Genomic DNA, 15,000 nt, shown 5'->3' on the forward strand with positions numbered 1-15,000 from the left:
TGGAATTGGATGGTGATGATGTGGAGGAGTTGGTGGAAGAACACAACGAAGAACTGACCACCGAAGAACTCCTAGCCCTTCAACAGGAACAGCAAGCCAACGCAGCAGCGGATGATTCTGCAGAGGAGGAGGAGGTAGCAGCAGCACCAGCGAATCTCCCTTCTGCAGTAATTAAGAAGGCGTGTCAGATGTGGGAAGAGATTCAAACAACTGTTTAAAAGACTCGCCTAGAGAAAGCTGTAGTAGGCCGTTGTCTTAATCTTTTCAATGACAATGTGATGCCTTACTACAGAGAGAGCTTGCGAAGAAGGGAAAAGCAAGTTTCCATGGACAGATTTGTGGTGGGGAAATCGAGCAGTGAGCCTCAACCAGGACCTAGTGGCACTCGGATAAAACGTCCCAGGGAGAGCACACCAGAAAGGTCCTCACTGCCTGATGTGATTATGGAAGGGGACTCCCCTTCCAAACAGTAACTCCTCTCCTCCTCCTCACCATCTTCCATACTCCTACAGCACTCGACAGCAAGGCAAGTAATAACTGGAACAGTTTTGTAGGTTTATTTAGATGAATTAGGTATAAAAATTTAGTTTGATGTGGGGTTTTTGGGGTAGTCAGGAACGGATTAATTCATTTCCCTTTATTTCTTATGGGGAAATTAGCTTCGGAATGCGAGGCGTCTCCAGGAACCAATTAAACTCTTAAACTGAGGTATGCCTGTACATCTCCGATAGCTCCCTTGATTTAAGATACTTGCCAGATTCCTTCTTTTCTGAAGATACACTTGTGGTAGGGGATTTTAATGCCAGACATCCAGCTTTAGGATCAAGGGGTAAAGCAAAAAGGAATGGTTGCAGATGGTACCAGTTTTTGCAGGAACATGAAGATGTACAACTGCTGGGCAAGCCCTCTCCTACTCATTTGAGGGGAGGGAGATTAGATTATGCTTGTTTGATAAATGCTGAGGGCATAGAGGGGAATTGTCTTACTGTGGATGAAATGCTAAGTGATCATTTTGCATTACAAATACAGCTTAAACTAAATAAAAAGCATGCCCGCCTTCAGAGGAAAAGGTTAAAGTTTAATGAGGGAGAAGTAAGGGGTCTTGTTGGCCATATTAAGTCTTGGTATGATACTTGTAAGCCAGTTTCGGCAGAAGCATTTTATGAAGATTTTATTAAGAAGGTAGATGTATTTAATGCAACATTGAACACGAAAACATCTAGTATAAAAAAGCATCCCCCCAGAAAAGACAATTATACACATGACAAGATGCTTAAGGGGTGGACATTAACAATGAGGAGAGCTCACAGGGATTGGAATAGGAATGGTAGGACTGAGGTAGGGAAGAATGCTTTACTGGCAGTTGGTAGGCTGTGTGGGGAGAAGAGAAAGGAAATTAGGAGCAAGTATTGGCAGGAGTTTGCAGAGAAAGTTGGGAGTAACAGAAACTTGAAGGAAATCTGGCAAGACGTAAATAAATTAAGGGGTAAAAAGCATAATTTTGTTGCACATCCTGACCCTCAAGGAATTGCAAATGGTCTCTTAAATAAATGGGCGGAAGCTGTCAAACTTAGTTCATTACCTGCTGTAACGAGGGAGTCAGATTCTTGGAAAGATCCAAGAAAGGATTTTATATATACACAGGCCCCCCGGAGCAGAGCGCGGTGTCACAGGCACCCCCCCCGGAGCAGAGCGCGGTGTCACAGGCCCCCCCCCGGAGCAGAGCGCGGTGTCACAGGCCCCCCCCCCCCCCGGAGCAGAGCGCGGTGTCACAGGCCCCCCCCCCGGAGCAGAGCGCGGTGTCACAGGCCCCCCCCCCCGGAGCAGAGCGCGGTGTCACAGGCCCCCCCGGAGCAGAGCGCGGTGTCACAGGCCCCCCCGGAGCAGAGCGCGGTGTCAGGGACGCTGCAGCAGAGTGCAGTCCCTGGCAAAGGGAAACAAACAAAACAAGGCCCCAAAATCTGTTGGTATTACAAATGGGCTACCTGTAAGCATGGGGAATTGGGAAGAACAAATGGAACATGTACATATGATCACCCTAGAAAGTGCAGAAACCACCTCAATACAGGTAGATGTACCAAAAGCTGTGAATTCTTTCACCCAGAAATTTGCAAAAACTCTTTGAACAGGAAAGAGTGCTTCAATGCTGAATGTCCAGCTTTTCATACAAGAGGTACCAGGCGAATAAAACCGACAGACTACCACTATGAAAACAGCCACTACTCCATCGACCGGGATAATTTTTTAGCAAGAGGAGGAGAAGAATGGCTAAAAATGACCAGACTCTACCACCAACTCTGTCAATTGCTAGAGAGGACGCAAACACAGTGGCCTTACCAGAGCCTCAGATATTAACACCAAGTAAAGCATCCAGCACTTCCACTAACACGATAACATCATTTATATTTGCCAACATCCAGGGTATAAAAACACGCAAATCCAACAAAGTTCACTTTATAGATGGTCTCCTTCATGAGGCAAATGCAGTGTTTGCAGCCCTAACGGAAACTCACACAAATGGACTACCTTGATGGTGAAATATGGATCTCAGAGTACAATCTCTTCAGATGTGATAGGAAACACCAGCTTCAGGGTGGGGTCAGCCTCTACATCAAAGACACACTCATCTGTACCGAGCTGCTAAACACCTCAAATGATATGGTGGAAGTGCCGATAGTCAAAATAGAGATCCTAAATGTAGTTGTTGTCCTTGTATATAAGTCACCGGAGGCAAACCCTCAGCAGTTTAAAGACCAACTAATGAAAATAGAACACTGCTTGGAAAACCTCACAAATCCAGCTCCGAACATCATCCTGCTTGGGGACTTCAACCTACGGCACCTGAAATGGAAGCACCTGGCTAATACAGTAATATCAGAAAAAATACCAGGAAGTAGCCTAAATGAACAGGCACATGCAAATGACCTGCTACGGATGTGCGATAGGTTTGCCTTAAACCAGCAAATAGTAGAACCAACTAGGAAGGAGAACACGCTGGACCTCATTTTCACTAAGAATGATGAGTTGATTGGGAACATAATGATTACAAATTACCTGTTACTCAGATCACAACTTAATTGAAGTTCTGACAACCATGGGGAATGGATCTTCAAAACCAGTCCAGATTCCTGGTGGAGGAGATTTCAGCAAATTCAACTCCAGTAATAAACAGATAAACTGGGAGCAAATAAAACAGGACTTCACAGAAATAAACTGGGAAGAACAGCTAGAAAATGCAAACCTGAACCAGTGCCTGGAAAAAATAAGCTCAGTAGCACTAGACATATGTTCAAACCGCATACCCCTAAGAAAAGAGAGAAAGATGCAGATTGGAACGGGAACGTTGTTCCCTATATAGGCGAAGAAAACGAATCGCAGAACAACTTGAGTCGCACCCTATCTAAAGAACGGCGAAGAAGGTTAGGTAGAGAAATAGAAACAATTGAACTCGAGCTACAAGAATCGTACAAAACCCAGGAGAGGCAAAGAGAGCAAAAGGCCATCAGTGAAATAAGAGAAATCCGAAATATTTTTTCTATGCAAAATCAAGGTAAAAAACCACATCTAGTATCGGGCCCCTGCGAAAGGGAGATGGAACTTTCACCGATGACAACAAAGAAATGAGCGAGCTACTGAGGAAGCAGAACGACTGTTTTCAGCGAGCCATTAAATGCACTAAAGATTGATAACCCAAATGAATTTTTCATGGATATGATACCAACAAAATCATATATCAGACGTTGCCCTATCCCCACTAGATTTTGAAGAAGCCATAAACAGTATGCCTATGCACCAGGCCCAGATTCTTGGAACTCCATATTCATCAAGAACTGTAAAAAACCACTATCGCAGGCCCTTCACATTCTGTGGAGACAAAGCCTAGATACTGGCGTTATCCCTGACATACTAAAAACAGCAGAGATAGCACCACTCCATAAAGGAGGAAATAAGGCAGAGGCAAAAAATTACAGACCGATAGCACTAACATCGCACATCATAAAAATTTTTGAAAGAGTGCCAAGAAGTAAGCTCACAAAATACATGGAATCACAGCATCTCCATAACCCCGGACAACATGGTTTCAGAACAGGGCGCTCTTGCCCGTCGCAGATGCTGGACCACTATGATATGGCATTAGATGCTATGGAAGAAACAAAACGCTGATGTAATTTACACAGATTTCGCAAAAGCTTTTGATAAATGTGACCATGGTGTTATTGCACATAAAATGCGCTCAAAAGGAATTACCGGAAAAATAGGCAGATGGATCTACAATTTCCTGACCAACAGAACCCAATGTGTAATAGTCAACAAAATAAAATCCAGCCCATCAACCGTGAAGAACTCAGTCCCCCAGGGTACTGTGCTTGCTCTAGTACTTTTTCTCATCCACATATCGGACATAGACAAGAACACAACCTATAGCACTATCATCCTTTGCAGATGACACTAGGATTTTCATGAGAGTAGGCAACATAGAGGACACGGCAAACCTCCAGTCAGATGTAGATCAGGTCTTTCTATGGGCTACAGAAAATAATATAGTATTTAACGAGGATAAGTTCCAGCTCATGCGCTACGGAAAAATTGAAAATATAAAAACAGAAACCACGTACAAAACTCAGGCAAATCATAACATAGAACGAAAAGGCAATGTAAAGGATCTGGGTGTACTCATGTCGGAAGACCTTACCTTTAAAGAACACAAAGTAGCCGTCACAACTGCAAGAAAAATGACAGGTTGGATAACAAGAACTTCTCACACTAGAGATGCTATACCACTGATGATACTTTTCAAAACGCTTGTGCTCTCTAGAGTGGATACTGCTGCACAATGACAGCCCCTTTCAAAGCTGGAGAAATTGCTGACCTGGAGAGCATGCAGAGATCCTTTACTGCTAGAATCCACTCGGTAAAACATCTAAATTACTGGGACCGACTAAAGAGCCTAAATCAGTACTCCCTTGAGCGCAGGCGGGAGAGATACATAATAATTTACACGTGGAAAATAATTGAGGGGCTGGTCCCAAACCTGCACACAGAAATAACATCACACGAGACCAGAAGACATGGCAGGATGTGCAGAATACCCCCGTTGAAAAGCAGAGGTGCAACAGGTACTCAGAGGGAACTATCAACATCAGAGGCCCGAGACTGTTCAATACTTTTCCACTACACATAAGGGGCATAACTGGCCAACCCCTCACAGTGTTCGAGAGAACTAGATAAGCACCTCCAAAGGATACCTGATCAACCAGGCAGCGACTCATGAGTATAAAGAGCTATGACATGTTTATGTGCCTCTGTAACCTTTTCCACTACCACCCACAAGATGATATATGGGGTGCATAATTAATGAACTAAACTAAGTAAACATGTTTAGAATCGAGAATTATATGAACGGACAGCATAAAACTTCCACTAGTCACAATGACAGTGTGATATTGTAATTGCCAGAATTAGGCTAGGATATCGATATGTATCGCAGGTGGCTGCAGGTAATGAATAGCCCCCAATGGTGAATATTCCAATTGTAAACTATGTGAACAAGAGCTGGGACATACTCACCAACACTATATCTGCAATTGCTCTGTAATAAGTGACTTCAGACCAAATGGTATAAGGTACTTTGAACTAATTACTTCATACACTTAGGAATATTGGAAGATATTCTTATGCTGTACCCGGATTTTGCTAACGGAGGCTAATAGAACAGCCTTATATTTTATGTTCTCACCTGATTGTTAGTCACAGTTTTTGCTTTTTATTGAGGCTGGTATTTTATCCCCTGATTCCATGTATAACTAACCATCCTGTGAGATGGGAATATTTGATGAACTTATAGCTAGTTTTTGATATACACTGTGTAATCTTTCATATAGAATAGGGTAGCAGCACATTGCTGTGTATACCTAAGCTTGTTAATAATAAAAAAAAGTTAGTTTCTATCGATAGGGAGAGCGATGGTTCAAAAATCCTTCTTTAAAATATGAATATCTTTCCTATCTCACTAAGATCTAATATCTGTGATTAAAATGCAAAAATGACTGTCACTGTCCTCAGTCCCTTATTGTTCAACGTTCTGATGCATAAACTTATTAAAGATCTTCCAACTAATAATGAAGACACTCATTTGTTATGCTGATGATATATGTTTACAGGCTGCCACCGAGCCTAGAATGCAAGTTCTGCTCGACGCTTTTGCTACTAGAGCTGAGGAATGTGGCCTCCTTATCTCTGTACAGAAAACTCGTGCCCTCATTCCATGTGGTATTCCACCACCCAATTATCATATAGATGGGCGAGCACTTGAGAACTGTGAGTCTTACAGATACCTTGGTGTCCCCATTAACGACCCTGGGTACCTTTCTTCTCTCAAGAGGAGACTTTGGGAGAGATTAAAGCCCTTGCGGGTCCTTGTTGGTGTCAATCATGGGCTTAACGTGAGACTTGCTAGAATGTTTTATGTATCATTTATACGCTCTGTGATTGACTACAATGCTCTACATCTCACACTGTATACTGACAGAGCTGAAATCTCTTGAAACCTTGCAAAATGAAGCTATGCGTCTCATCCTTGGGGCTCCAAAGTCCACGAGAATAGTTAACATGAGAGCAGAGTTAAAATTACCTACCATAAGTGAGAGAATCTTTTCTATTAGCACAGTTTTCGGCGTGAAGGCATCGAGTAGATCTAGACAACACATGAAGTTTCAAGCTAAACTTTCTAATATGCTACACTCACCTGAGGTCTATAGAAGAAGAACGAAATCTGATTATGTATATTGGTTCTACAAGGTAGCCAACTTCATCAAAATATTAAATATGTACCCAACTCGACTAATGATTAATCAGCCAATTACTCCATGGGATAACTGGGATCTATCAGATGATTTTGTAAATGCGCCCAAGGAAGATAGTGTGCACACTACATTGTTAAAACAGTTAACACTGAAAAGCATCACTGAAAGTACTCAGAGTATGGGTAACGATGTTTATCAGTGCTATACCGACGGCTCTGTAGAAGAAGGTGGACGATGTACCGGATGTGCATGTAACATATTTGAACAATCTTCTCTCGTACATACAGCAATGAAGCGCGTCAATGACTGGGCAAGTACAACTCAAACCGAACTTGCAGGCATATACCTTGCCACTGAATTTTTAAAAGACAAAGGCAGTGGACTTATATACTGTGACTCGCAGAGTGCACTCCTGGCATTGAACGCACATAGTAGTGACACCCAGAAAATAGTCAGTGATATTCGAATGAATGTTTTAGCTGCCAAAGAAAACAGATTTGAGATTAAATTCCTATGGATACCATCACATGTTGGCATCTCAAGGCATGACACTGTTGATATGCTTGCTAAGTCAGCTTGCAGAAAACCAGTGGTAGAAATTGATATGGGTGTTTCATTAGCAGTGACAAAGAGAATACTTAAACAAATATCTAATGAAAATCTCACCGACCTAACAAATTCTCAAAGACCTGAAAGTTGTAGCATTAAATATTATGATAGATATCGTGAGGAGACATTCACATATGGGACTAATAGAACAAGAACCCGGCAATGTGATGTTATAGTGGCCAGAATACGCCTGGGATATAGACGTATCTGGCAGCTTTCTCAAAACCCAAATGTCGAGTACACAATGTGTCAACTTTGTGAAAGAGAAAACATGCACTCTTGAACATTATATTGTAGAATGTCCCATACTGACTGACTTTCGCCCTCCTGGGCGAAGGTATGCTGAACTCTGTAGTTACTATATGAGTACTGGAACACTTTATGATATATTGGACTTGTATCCAAAATTGACCATGTAATGTATCAATCATACAATGTATGTATGTGATGTAACTATATAACCTGAGCTTGTAAAAGCACCTTCAGTGATTAAGTGCTTAATTGCACACTAGTTTCTTTATCAGCTACCTCACCCTGTCAGGGTAAATGAGACAAATGTATGTGAATGCATGTATGTGTGTATATATGTATGTGTATGTGTGTGTGTATGTATATGTATGGGTATAAAGCATATATGGAAGCTGATCAGAATTACATTTCACCTTTGTGAATGTACATTAATGACACTATGTAAAAGACACATCTAATACTTTATGTAGGGCGTACGTAAATCTGTGTATCTTTGTATTTACGTATGTAGGTTAGCTTAGCATTTTAAAAGCACCGAATCACCTTCTGTGGTTGAGTGTTCAATAAACCCTTGAACTGTATGTTTAACACTTCTCTAACCCTGTCCATGGAGGACAGAAGAAAATGTATATATGCTGGTTAGCATTGTAAATGTGTGGCCACGTCTGGTAGAAAATAATAAAAAAAAAAAAAAAAAACTGCCTTTTTGATAACGTATACAATCATAAGCTTTATTTGTGAATCTCTATTAAACAGTAAATCAGAGAGCGTGTAAGGTTCCGTGTTCCATGTGCGAAGAAACAGGGAGATTTTACATAAATACAGTACATGATAGTTTAAGTAGCGAACGCATACCAACAAATAACGATTAGTATCTATAACAAAAATATTGTTCAATGGAATTGATTTAACTTCCAGCCATGTATTCTTAAATAATCTTTAACGTTTTCTGGCTGTTATGTTGGATTTGATTAAAAATACGCATTCTTGTTAATATCGTTAGATTTGATTAAAAACACGCATTCTACTTGATAACATCATAAATTAAATTTGCGATAATTTGAGCAGAGAAGTTCAACGACTGGATCACTGTGTACAGAAGGTTGATATGCCAGCAAACGCTTTCCAGAGAGCAATATATCTTGAATAAGTCGCTCCACGACACTGTTGCTTGGACCATCGACTTTCTTTGATATTACATATTTACTATGCTCTCATGTTCTGCATCCAGCATCCACATTATAGTGAGTAAATATACCGTATTACTTCATTGCTTACGTAATGCTAGGAGGGTTTGAGTAGCTTTGGGTCTTTAGCGGACAGAATCTCCAATAGATGGGGCAAGAATCGCCTTATCTCTCTCGCCCGGGCGGGAGTCGAAATTAAAATTAAAATTGCTATATCATTGGTCTCCAACATTATATATTTCCTTTGGTGCACTCACAATAACGATTATAGCTGGAGGCATGTAATATTTTAGGCTTTATTATCGTATCTTTGTTAATTACACAACATATTGGCAAGTGCGTAGGCGTCTGCACTCCATGACCGAAAAGCTACTGAACGAAACTATAAAAACATATATATCTTCACTTGAGCTTTAAATATGTCTAACTTAATTAACTTTAATTATATCTATGATAAAGTGTTTAAAATGAGCCTTATATTCCTATCTTTCTTGAGGCATATAAAAAAATTTACGATTATTTACAAATTTACGTGAAATAAGCATTGTTCTCAAGAGTTGCTCCGTCGATCGATCTGTCCGGAGTCGGAGCTCGGCTATCATAAAAGTACATGTATCTTTGCTTTAAATTTAAATATGCCCATGGTAAGGCATTTAGAACGAAGCTTATATATATATCTGTCTTTCTTGCGACATAAAACTCTTACGTTTATTAAGGAATCTGCGTGAAATAGGCATGGTTCCGAGATGAATGCTGCGGTTTTCGAGCTCGACGAGCGATGAAAACTGCCACTTTTATACAACTACAAATATCTTTGGTTTTAAAATATTTGTCTGGTAGAGGTTTTACATATAGATCGCGTTTCTGTCTTTCTTCTGACTAATAAATAATTTTGGTTTAATCAGTTATCACGATGTTTTCAACAATACTCCTTCAGCGTTCGTCTTTTCCAACTTGGGCGACCCTTTTGGAAGCGCGATACTTGGGTTAACCCATCCTATAGTTGGGTCTGTTTCCAACTGGGGTTCGAATATATACAAGGACAATAACTACATTTAAAATCTCTATTTTGATTATCAGCATTTCCACCATATCATTTGAGGTGGTTAGCAGCTCAGTACAGATGAGTGTGTCTTTGATGTAGCATATCATTTGACTAGCATATCATTACCCCTGGAAATCCTTATCTATTCTTTTCTATGCCCTCTGTGTATACAGATTATATTTTATACATACTGTACTGGCTGTGCCACTCAATTAACTCTGGCATTGTTTTAATTATAGTATTAAGCTGATTGCGAGTACTGCAACACTGCTTCTGCTAGCTGGCACTAGGCACGGTTAATGTTCTAAGACTTATTCCCTTAGTTGCATCTTTGCAGTACTGGCATTCTACTCAGTCATGTTACACGACGTCTTTCATATATTTTTTTTTTTTTTAAGATATATACAAGAGTTGTTACATTCTTGTACAGCCACTAGTACGCGCAGCGTTTCGGGCAAGTCCTTCATCCTATGGTCCCTGGAATACGATCCCCTGCCGCGAAGAATCGTTTTTTCATCCAAGTACACATTTTACTGTTGCGTTAAACAGAGGCTACAGTTAAGGAATTGCGCCCAGTAAATCCTCCCCGGCCTGGATACGAACCCATGACATAGCGCTCGCGGAACGCCAGGCGAGTGTCTTACCACTACACCACGGAGACTGCATATTGTGGTACAGCAGTTGCTCTGTAAACATTATTTAATAAATTAAAGTCCCCCCCACTCCTGGCTTGTTTTTCCTCCCCGATCAGAATTGTAACATTTGTACTCACTGAATTTGTGCGGTTTGTGCGGAACAGAGGGTTTGTGACTGTCGGAGGGAACGGCAGTTTGAGACTGAGGTGTTCAAACTGCGACGACGGAAGTAAACACGGGATACAAAACACTTTGTACATTGACAACATCGTACACTAATATTTTTACCACTTCGACCACCAGCTTTGGCCTTTTCGCATAAGTGTACGTGTTCAATGTTAAAACAACAATATAATGCTATTAACAATTAAAAACTTCTACTTAACAGGAATATAGTTATTAAATGAAGTTTACACACAGAGATTCATCAAATGAACAAATCCACAAGGGCCGTGACGGGGATTCGAACCTGCGTCTGGGAGCATCCCAGACTGGGATGTTCCCAGTCACGATTGGTATGGGGTGCATAATAAATGAACTAAGCTAAAAACTGATGAATCACGTTAGTGTGATCTTTGTGTGTAATGATGTAAGGGCGAAGAGGGAGAACGGCCTATTGAAAAGCACATGGAAAACAATCTCTAGTCAGTCTAACAGAATAGCGGTGTTCAATCTCCTGTTGTGACAAATGTTGAAAGAAAGGTTAAAGTAAAACCAAATGTACCTTCTTGTAAATAATTAAATAATAAATAAAAAAGGTGATAGGAAACGCGACCCGGGATTCGAACCCGGATTTGACCATCGAGAACGAATCCGACTGTACAATTGTAAACGTAGAACTGTATTCTAAGTTCTCCGTCATCGCAGCTCTTAAAACAAACTTTTCTACCTTACTCCGACCCGAACATTAACTTGATGTTAATCTAACCTTACGAAAAGAAAGATATAATTTGTTGTGATTTATGTATAGTTAGCGCGAGCTGTGACGTCACGAGGCGCTCGGTGGGGGAGCTTTGAACGTGTGAGTTAAGTGTTGTTCCTGGAGCCTTGTGGGTCACCCTTTCATTTGCTGGGTCATCCCTTGCCCTCCTGGGTCATCCTTTCACCTCCTGGGTCATCCCTTGCCCTCCTGGGTCATCCCTTGCCCTCCTGGGTCACCACAACCTGTTCTACTGAGGTAACTCTGCTGATGGACCCTTTGGAGACGGTCATTTTGAATGGTCTAGTGCGATGCAGTTTTTATTTTTTTTTTATTTTGGCCCAGAGCTCCATGGTGTTAGGTCACCAACCATGATGGGCCCGAGAGCTGGAGCCCAATGCTCTTGGTATGATGGCAGGATAGGTGTGGGGGTGGATCATGCTAAACATTAAAGGTAACTAGTAGTAGAGTCCTGTTCGTTCTCGACTTGCAGTCGGAAATTCCAGGTTCGAATCCCGGGCAGGGACAGAAATGGTTGGGCACGTTTCCTGTCCTGTTTCCTAATTCTTCTGTTCAATTAGCAGTAAGTAGGTATGCAGGAGTTAGTCAGTCAGTAGTGGGGGTTGCATCCTGGGGAGGGTCTGTAGTTCTGGGTATGGTCGTTTGGGACACGAAACGATTCGAGGAAGAAAATTTTGTTAAAACCATACATATTACATACTACATGCATACATATTGTCCGTACATATTGTTATGCTAGGCTGTATTAGGCTCAGTTGGGTTTGGTTAGGTTGAACTAGGTTAGGTTTCAATCTCCATTGCCAAATCATACAGCAGCAATAACAATAGATCCATAATCACACCATTTTATTTATATATTTTTTTTTTTATATATACAAGAGTTCTTACATTCTTGTAAAGGGGGACTGGTCAAGTCGTCTACTGCAATTTCGGATACCGGGCTAGAAACAACTTCATTCACGGAGAAGTTTGTACATACAAACCATTTCGTTCGTATATGCGCTGGTTTGTGTTTGCTGTTGTTCTCGTCTCAATAAATACATGGCACTTGTTCATATAATTAGCGCTTCCATTATTAGAATTATTTATCCATTATTAGAATAACAAGGTGCAAACGATACCCCCTTACAGTTGAAATCTATTTATTTATATACAAGAAGGTACATTGGGTTGCGAGAGTACATAACATATATTAAGAGGTACATTGTAGCAAGGTTTGAGATTAAAGGATTTAAGACTAACACGTTTAGAAACAAGGCGCCCCCGAAGGAGGCTATTATTTGTTATGCACCCCATACTCAACCAGTAAGTAGTGGAGCAAAACATAGATTACATGGTCATAAAGTCTTAATCAGACCAATTCAATTCAATTTCTTTCTTTATTATGCACCCCATACCCATCCCGTGGGCAGTGGTGTAAAGGATTACAGAGGCACATAATCGGTTCAGGAACTGAACCCTCTAGTTCGTTTAGCTAAGCAAATAACAATTTGTGACGCTAGTTACAAAATTATTAATGTTAAATATACATGTACACACTCTCATACATACATTGAAACTTGAAAACTTGTGTTTTAGAAACTTTAGAAACCTTTAGAAACTTGTGTAAGGAATCTTTCAGAACATTATATACCACATATGTCAGACCAATCCTGGAGTATGCGGCACCAGCATAGAGTCCATATCTAGTCAAGCATAAGACTAAAATGGGAAAAGGTTCAAAGGTTTGCCACCAGACTAGTACCCGAGCTGAGAGGTATGAGCTACGAGGAGAGACTACGGGAATTAAACCTCACTTCGTTGGAAGACAGAAGAGTTAGGGGGGACATGATCACCACATTCAAGATCCTCAAGGGAATTGACAGGGTTGATAAAGACAGGCTGTTTAACACAAGGGGCACACGCACTAGGGGACACAGGTGGAAACTGAGTGCCCAAATGAGCCACAGAGATATTAGAAAGAACTTTTTTAGTGTCAGAGTGGTTGACAAATGGAATGCATTAGGAAGTGATGTGGTGGAGGCTGACTCCATACACAGTTTCAAGTGTAGATATGATAGAGCCCAATAGGCTCAGGAACCTGTACACCTGTTGATTGACAGTTGAGAGGCGGGACCAAAGAGCCAGAGCTCAACCCCCGCAAGCACAACTAGGTGAGTACATGTACATATATATATATCCCTCTAACTATTTTCTTAGCATCAGGGCTTAATTGAAATAGGAGTTCTCCAAAACTCATTTTTGTACTTTTAAGGTGAAGAAAAGAAGTGATTTACTATAGAGTGTATTACACTTATTTGTATAATTTGCACGACGTTTCGAACCTCCATGGTTCATTCTCAAGTGAACAGATCTTACAATACTAGTTGATTTTATACCCGCATTAGGTCAGGTGATAATACAATGAAGGTGAAAAACATGGGGGGATACATAAGGGATAAATGTGAGGTGAAACATAGAGGCTGCAGAAGGCGTATTGGCCCATACGAGGCATCTCCTATCTAAACACAAAGATTAATCCAGTGTAATTGGCCTGTTATGTTGGACATTGTCTTCTGTGTTGGCATCGATATGTTCTTGTCTTGTCCTTACTCTCATGGTGGGTAGAGTAAATAGTTCCGTGATTTGGGTGTTCATGGTAGGTCGCTCTATTCTTATGTGAATTGCCTCAAGAATTTGTAATCTTCTTGAATCTTGGGTTTTGTCTATTATGCAAGTATTCTTGTTCAACATTTCTCTTGTTAGAGTAATGTCATGGGCTTGTCTCATGTGATTCCTAGGGGCACCAGATTGAAGATGGCATGTCAAACGCCTCGTCAGCTTGGTCGACGTCATACCTATGTACTTACATTGAAGGTTACATCCTTCGTGGGGGCAAGTGTACATGTATACAACGCTTGACTGCTGTAGAGGGTTCTCCGTCGGCTTCGGGCTGTTTTTGATAAGGAGTTCGGAAGTCTTCTTGGTTTTGTAGAATATTATCAGGTTTATGTTTTGGTTAGGAGTAGTGCTTTTTACTCCTTTACGGATTATTTCTTTCATTATTCTTTCCTCTTTTATATGTTCACTGTGCATGGTTGATTTGTAATATAATTTTATTGGGGGTGTTGTGGTTTCTGTTCTAGGTTCTGAATTATACCAACAGTCCAAGTGTCTTCTTATAGCAGCGTTTATTTCCGCGTTGCTATATCCGTTGTTCACCAATACCTGAGTTACTCTTTCAAACTCTCTACTCACGTTGCTCCATTCAGAGCAGTGGGTAAGCGCTCGACGAATACAAGCATTGAGAACACTGGCTTTGTATCTTTGGGGGCACTCACTTCTACCGTTCAGGCATAATCCTATGTTGGTGGGCTTGGTATATACGTTGGTGCTTAAAGAGGTTCCCGTTTTTGTTATTAGTACATCCAAGAATGGCAGACTGTTATTTTCACTATTTTCATGTGTAAATCGGAGTACTGACTGTCTCTCTAGGTGTCTTTTTAGGTCAATTAGTTCATCTGAGTCTTTTACTATTACGAATATGTCATCT

The 15,000-nt window shown here is 40.9% G+C and overlaps 2 protein-coding genes across 4 annotated transcripts in view; one reads left to right on the forward strand and one right to left on the reverse strand.

The window, feature by feature from the left end:
- Positions 1-10,777, reverse strand: part of LOC123752478 (uncharacterized) — a 50,164-nt gene extending 39,387 nt beyond the window's left edge. For all 3 annotated transcript variants that reach the window (XM_069311622.1, XM_069311623.1, XM_069311621.1), the window contains exon 1: positions 10,666-10,777. The gene's annotated coding sequence lies outside the window, so the exon portion shown is untranslated. The remainder of the gene's footprint in view (positions 1-10,665) is intronic.
- A 1,007-nt stretch (positions 10,778-11,784) lies between these two features.
- LOC123775305 (nucleoporin NUP35-like) overlaps positions 11,785-15,000 on the forward strand; it is a 70,992-nt gene continuing 67,776 nt past the window's right edge. Inside the window, 1 exon segment of the mRNA XM_069311625.1 lies at positions 11,785-11,901. The gene's annotated coding sequence lies outside the window, so the exon portion shown is untranslated.

Source organism: Procambarus clarkii, chromosome 70 (assembly GCF_040958095.1).
Source record: "Procambarus clarkii isolate CNS0578487 chromosome 70, FALCON_Pclarkii_2.0, whole genome shotgun sequence".
Taxonomy (NCBI): domain Eukaryota; kingdom Metazoa; phylum Arthropoda; class Malacostraca; order Decapoda; family Cambaridae; genus Procambarus; species Procambarus clarkii.